This window comes from Triticum aestivum, chromosome 2B, assembly GCF_018294505.1.
Source record: "Triticum aestivum cultivar Chinese Spring chromosome 2B, IWGSC CS RefSeq v2.1, whole genome shotgun sequence".
Taxonomy (NCBI): Eukaryota; Viridiplantae; Streptophyta; class Magnoliopsida; order Poales; family Poaceae; genus Triticum; species Triticum aestivum.
In genome coordinates this window covers 417,929,342-417,936,607 of record NC_057798.1, presented here as the reverse complement: position 1 = coordinate 417,936,607, position 7,266 = coordinate 417,929,342, and the positions used below count along the sequence as shown (strand labels likewise).

At 39.3% G+C, this 7,266-nt stretch overlaps 1 long non-coding RNA gene across 11 annotated transcripts; it reads right to left on the bottom strand.

Annotated features, from left to right (window-relative positions):
* Positions 1-833: 833 nt before the first annotated feature.
* On the bottom strand, positions 834-6,865 carry LOC123045245 (uncharacterized). 11 transcript variants are annotated; one of them, XR_006421180.1, is made up of 6 exons: positions 6,354-6,865; positions 6,157-6,279; positions 3,580-5,953; positions 3,309-3,468; positions 2,970-3,079; positions 834-946 (listed from the first exon to the last, which is right to left on the bottom strand). It is a non-coding gene; the product is annotated as an uncharacterized lncRNA (long non-coding RNA). The 11 variants fall into 11 exon arrangements; XR_006421183.1 differs by lacking the exon at positions 2,970-3,079 and having other exon boundaries at positions 3,580-3,721; positions 4,425-5,953; XR_006421181.1 differs by lacking the exon at positions 2,970-3,079 and having other exon boundaries at positions 3,580-4,491; positions 4,826-5,953.
* Between the last annotated feature and the right edge of the window lie 401 nt (positions 6,866-7,266).

Here is a 7,266-nt window from a genome sequence, read left to right as displayed (position 1 = left end):
GTAGAGTGTGATTTGATACCATGTCCGCGTTAAAAATATTTGCATTTTTTTAATAACTTTATGTCTGAGCAAACGCAAAGACCATGTCAAACCCAAAGTCCGTTGTGCCAAACGACGTAGAGACCCGTTAAATCCATGTGCGCATTGAAAATAAAATGTTTTAATTGGTTTAGTTGTGGGCAAGGACATATGGTAACAAAATTTTTCATTTTTAATAAAAAAGAATGAAGACTGTTGTCTACAATAAGATGTACACACACATTTTAATTTATCTCTAAGCCAAATGGCATGGAGTCTGATTTGATACCATGGTCGCGTTGAAAATATTTGCATTTTTTTAATAACTTTATGTCTAAGCAAAGACCATTTCAAACCCAAAGTCCGTTGCGCAAATGACGTAGAGACCTGTTAAATCCATGTGCAAATCAAAAATAAAATCCATGATTTTGTTGGTTTAGTCGTGGGCAAGCATATATGGTAACAAATTTACACCCCCCCAATAATAAAAAAAAGAACACCCATTTTAAACCGAGAGTTATTTAAAAATAAATGCATGAAAATAGCAACAATAAGAATTTTTTTAATAATGCTGAAAATTGAAAGGAACATAGCCTCAAACTATGTAGAGTTTCCAAAATGCGGGCATTCTCTATACAATTTTGCAACGTTGGCTATAACTTAGGAATCCAGGTCACATTTTGTTTCTCGAATCCAGGTCACACTTTGTCCCTTCAAAAGTTGTTGGTAAACTCTTCCCTCCACTCCTCTGATTCATAGCATTTTGTCCGTCACACTCCTTTACAGGTCAGATGCACTGTAATTCCTTCATTTTTGAAAGGAACTGAACAAAAATGCCTTGCACAATGTTTGTCTACTCTTCAGTTATGGAGTCACTCTGTACAACATCTCTTCTGTTTGCCCAGCACCACATTTATGACATGTTGTTCTGTTAATAGAAGTGCAAACATGAAATGAGAAATCAATTAAAGAAACAAGGACATGTTGGTCTGCTACAATGGAAGGGTAAACTTGAGATGGTAAATCATAGTTGTGGTTTCTTTCGGAGGGAGGCAAGACATGTCTAAGTATTTTTGCTTATGCCACAAAGTCTGTAGAAGTAAGCACATTCATGCCATTGATTTCTCGTAGGGTGGTCCAGCAGTCTGGCCATCTCTCCCAGCAATACTTCAGAACTTTTTTTTGATAAACAAAACATACTTAGGAACTACCCCATTGGGCTACCATTGTTGAAGTATCTTGACTCTTTCTATAACATAGTCCGGTAAAAGAAAGGCACAAACAAAGGTTACACTCAGAACACCAAAACTATATCAACCACGACCCATAGAATAAACGTAAAACCTTGTAAAACTCGCCATAAAAACTACACCTGTGGGTTCCATTCAGCTACTTTGCATCCATTCCATAAAGCAATGTGGCTATTTAGAAGGTAGATATGATGTGGCTAATGCCACTTGACAAAATGACATAAATCAAGCACACAAACATCAGCAGATGGTGATGAACTTTTCTGAATATGAGCAGCCAAATTAAAAATTATTCTCTTCAAACCATACATGGGTGGGATGGACAAAAAAAAAAGAACAGTAATGGAAAATATTTAATTGACACATAAATGTCATGTTTGACATGTAAATGGTCCTAGGCCAAAAACAGTGATCCGGAGGTGCAAGAACACATAGAAGAGAGTTATGTAAGGCTAATACTCTGCATCTTTCTAATACAATAATGGTGCATAGCAAATTTTCAAATCACTGGAGCACAATACCACAAAAAAATATTCAGTCTAACAAAATTCACTTTTAACTTGGCATTACTTCATATCCATTTTTATACCTATTTCACCTTTACAATTATTAATATGACAATCCAAGTGGACACCATAATGATGCAATGAACACACACATGAGGTGTAGTGCAAAAGTATAACATAATTGCTGCAACTATAAGCATTGCCGTTCTGGTGGGATGCATTATCTATGAGCAAGCATGCAAAACTGAGCAGAAACAATACCAAAGTAAGCTTTTCCGGATCAGAAGGAATCAGGGAAATTTATGTCAACAAACAAAGGAACCTTAGCATTTAGCAGTTAACAAAACCATACTCTCGAGAAACAGTAAAGCTACTTCTCAGTATAGGAAATGAAAGATACTTGACCATAGTTTGCTACCATAGAAGGACAATACTGTTTTAAGAAAATGTAGGAAAATGTTTCCCCTATAAAAAAATCGCACTTTGGTATAGCAGCAAATATATCTGGGATCAAACGGAAAACTGGCTCCTGTATAGCTACGAAGTAGGACTGACATGATTCCAATATTTCTCTTCATTTGGTACTGTCAAACTCTCTCTAGGGTTCATCAAGCGTCATCTCATAGCTCTCAGGCTGAGAATTACTACTTTAAATTTTAGTCTAAGTAAATAGATATAAATTCTCTCACACACAAATGTTCATCTTGATTTTCCATTCAATCTTCTGTCTAGAATATATAGCGAAGGATCCCAACATGGAACTTGCAATGTGTTGTCAAGAGTTTCTAATGTACAATTTCCAGCTAATAATGTGTTCACTGAAATGGTAGTTGTGATCAGTTAACGAAATAAAGCAAGAAACTGGTATCATACAACACATGTTTTGCACCTTAAAGACCGCTAAAATAAAGATTCTACATTACTCACCAGTCCCACTAATTAAGGGGAGACAGTCAAATAATGTTTATCTTGCAGAACATCCATTACAATGCTTACCATTTTTATGAATCTCTCAGGCTTCCTAATAGCTTACATATACTTTGTTTTTAAATCAGCATTCTCTAATTTCCTTGAGGTGCAGATCCTCTAAAAGAAATATGACAACTATCCTGAAGTCGTATGTGCCAAAATCAAGGTTAAGGCGGACGGGGATTTGAGATGTGCAGGGATTACATGGATGAGAAAGAAGTTTTACAGGAGGAAATAAATAATCTGAAAAGTCAGTTGCACTATATGGTTTCATCTTCTGCATCACTTGGCAGGCTCTAGCCTCCACTGCAATTGCATCAGAGATTCAGAGTTCACCTGGAACAAAAGATGATGATAGTGGTGATACTAACATTATGGATGCTACTGATTGTGCTAAAGCTGGGAGTAAATGAATGGCTCTGACAAATGAGCTCAGGGCTAAGCTTGAAGCAAACAAATTTCTTGATTTACCAAAAGGACATATATCCAGATGCAACTATTTGATTTTTCTCCAAGTTTGCATGATAAAAGGCGCAATTCTCTCTAGTATGCTTATATTTCTTACCTCGAGAACCATGGCCTCTAGAATCAATGAGTTGATGTTGCCGTAGGTCTGACTGATCCATGGACAGCAAGCCACGAGATCTCCAAGTAATCATAATCAAAACAATCTGCCCTATCTTCAGTTTTAGACTTCCAGTCACCAGAAATTATATGGCTAAAATCTGATCTTCAGAGAGCATAGCAAAAAAATAAACAAGCAAAAGGATTATCCCTGGAAATGTAGTACATGTTGCAAAATAGTCAAGGTCATTTGAACAAAATACATATCTTACATGTCAGTTAGCAGATGAATTATAAGATCGTCAATAGGAAGGTAGACATCCCAATCTCCATTAGTGTGTGTGACAGTCGACGCTGCTCCACCTTGTCCAAACTCACTGCCTCATGCATGTGACTGTTCCGAAGGTAATAAAACTACCAGAACAAATGAAAATATGCATTTGTAGCCTCAGGCAAAGAAAATGCAAAGCTTGCACAAAATCCTCTAAAGGCAAGGAAGCTTTGGTACAAACACAAAAAAGCATGGATACATCTTATCTAAGCCAAGCATGACAAAATGTAAAAGCTGACATCCTCAATTTTGCTAAGTTCACCTCTTAGCAAACATACTTGATTAGCTATGTAGGTCCTTTTTGATGTAGCATAGTGTGCTCCAACCTAGATATTGTTTTCAAACTCTATATCCAACCAAAGGCTAAGGCACTCAATATCATAAAACTGCATTACTGAACAATTTCAATAAATGTTTCTAATTTTATGGCAACACCAAAAAAATATTACAATCACAAGATTGTTTAACATGTTGCAATATAAAGAATGACACCACCAAATTCATTATGCATGAATAGATGTAGGGGTGACACCACAAAGCAGAATATACATGTAACTAAACTAATCTCTTAAGAGCAGAACATATATGATATATGTAATTAAACAAATTTCCTATAACACACTCTTGATAGTGCCCGTAGTTTCTCAAACCATCCAGTCTAGTATATGCAACTATTTTTTGTTTGACAAATATATTAGACAATGGCACATTCTTTCACAAAAGAAATGTGACAAATTCCAACAGAACATAACGGAAAAAATATTTTTTTGCATATTCCATACGAACTTTTCAAGCTCAACAGCCGGCGCAATGGCCTTGCCTTGCTGCTCTTCACCAGCTATAAATCCCTTTGCTTGTACATGGATAAGAAAGAAGGTAAATTTAAAGTAAGGAAGTAATATTTCAGAGAACTACAAATAAGAATTGTTCAACAGCTAACTGTGTATCTATAATACTGCACATGCATGTATTATCCCAGTCCTACAAAGCTCACTCCTATGAACCAAATGGCCGTAAAACAATACAATTTTGCATAGTAGCTTGGATAAAAGAGAAAAAAACATGCTGCACATGCATTTCAAAATATAAAGCACAAATTATTTGCTTGAATGTTGTATTGCAAATAGGGCTAAACTTGCAACGTTGAAAGATAACAACTGTTAGCAAGGAAACTCATGTATAGTTACTGATAACATGAAGATCACCACAGAGCCCTTTCCAGTTGGATTTGTCGTCGCTCGCTTGACTGGAGAGGCACCCATTTCCCAAGGGTAGACCTCTCCCCTCCTCTTTGTGATGAACAATTGCGCCAAATGAGCAGAATGCAAGGCACCATAAAATTCACTTCCCGGAGAAGCGTTGTTTGTGGCCTTTCATTTCACTTATTGTGGAAAAATATAAAGAGAAGACTTAGTAATTGACTACCACAAAATCATCAACCATATATAAAGTATGCATATAGAAATGAGGTGACCATAAACCCACATGTTTGCTTTGTAACAAAACAAAGTATACAAAACAATTTCAGAATATCGATAGCAAAATACATCAAAACAACATGTTGCGTCTTGACTAAAATAATTATCTACCAAATGTTCCTAATGGTACATGAGATGAAAAACATAGGTTACAAAATTAAATGAACATATTAGTGGACAAATGCGTCCATTAGTACTATTATAATGTATCTTCTGGTAAATGAACACAAAGATCGGTCTTGAAAGTATTCATATGCATTTTCTTTTATATTATATCTGACATCATGTCTTCATACATCCATGATTCATGCAAGAAGTAATATATAGGTTTTGTTTTATATTATATCTGACTTCATGTCTTCATACATCCATGATTCATGAAAGAAGTAATATATAGGTCCCAGTGACAACTATACAGAACAAAGTGATATCACACAGAAGGAGACCAAACAAGGTAATTAGAATTAAAGGTGTAGTTCGGACAACCTATAGGCATAAATAGTTTTTGCTCCACCTCTTGAATTGCTTCAGATTCATCAATAGATTCAGTGAACAATATGAGATGCTTCCCACACCATGAGCTAGTCTGGTAGCAGATATATATATATATATATATATATATATATATATATATATATGCAACTATAGTTGGGAGTTGAAGTGAAGCAGGAGTGCATTTGATAAAAAGAAAGAAAGAAGTACGTTTGCACTGAGAGTAAGAAATTGCTGCAGACAAGTGGTCGTGTCTAAATTAGTGTATTTTAGAGCAACCTGCACAATTGACCTGTGTAGCATGCAGTGTGGTACACCTGAGCATCTTGAATCACCCCAGGATGCCTAAAGTACCATTAAGGGAACACTCAGTGACGGTAACAGCAAGTACTAAATGGTTGAATCGGTGACTACCAAATGGAGAGAGAGAGAGAGAGAGAGAGAGAGAGAGAGAGAGAGACGTGAGCATGCTTATCGAGCAATGGGAACAAGAAAGGGAACACTTTAGTAAGTATTTGGCAATGTTCCCTCGAGATGCAAGAAATTACCTAGCACGACTCCTCATGCCGAGGTGCATCGAGAAGAAAACATAGGTCTGATTGAATATTCATCGTCCTTGCTCTCCTTTGTCTGGCCTGCACGACCTCTCCCTTCGACTCCTCGAGGCGCTCCTACAGTCGGCGCCACCATCCATGAGACAAGAGGGGGAGACAAGAGTGAGGAGGTGAAGGCAAACCTGAATCACCTCCTACTGTTCCAGTCAGCGAGCCTCCTTCAGCTACTGACCCCGGCCACAATCACCGCTCGACCAACCTCGCTGCTTCCGCCCACAAGCGTAGGACACGCCACCGCTTTCTGCTTTCGCCCTCTGAACTGGCCTCCGTCGTGGAGCCTAAGGGTGGGAGCCCGCCCGCATCCGACGCTCCATCTACCCCTGCTGCACCCACAGACACCACCAGATTCTCCATGGCCTATTGCCTCCACCCCGACCCGGCAGCCGCCATGGGGGCCTAAGTGACGGCAGGTGGTCGGCTGCGATGACGAGGGAGGGAGGAGGGAGGGAGTCGGTGGCGCGAGGGAGCATAGGAGGTGGCTGAGGCGAGTGGGGAGCGGGGTGGCGGCGGAGTGGGAGAGGAGATTGGGAGCGGGAAGGACCGGAGGAGGGGTGTGGCGGCTGTGGACTGGGGGCTAGGGTTCACGCCCACGCCCAAGCCACAAGAGATGGGGAGCCGATTGGGCAAGGCGAACCCTAGAAAGGCGAACCCAGCCAATAACCATTCGAAGCGAGCCCACCAGTCATCGGGCATGAAAAAATACTGCGCGGTGAAAAATCCTGATGGCCGGCTGGTGAAAATCCAACGGCCAAAAGATCAAGTTGACCAGATCTAACGACTGACGAAGCTCCAATCCGGTGGAGCATTCTGGATGCAAGTTGGCTAGGGTTCTTATAGGTTTAAATTCATGAATAATAAACATTTATCATGAATAAGGAAATATAAAATTGTCAGGACCCCGACTCAATGCCACATCGATCTAGCATGTAACACCTCATATCACTTTGCGGCCTCACGCACGGTATTCCCACGGGTGTCGCCTTACCTTTGCCCGGGACCGTTTGCGCCTTTTGGCACACGTATATGATAGTGTCGCTAGCATCC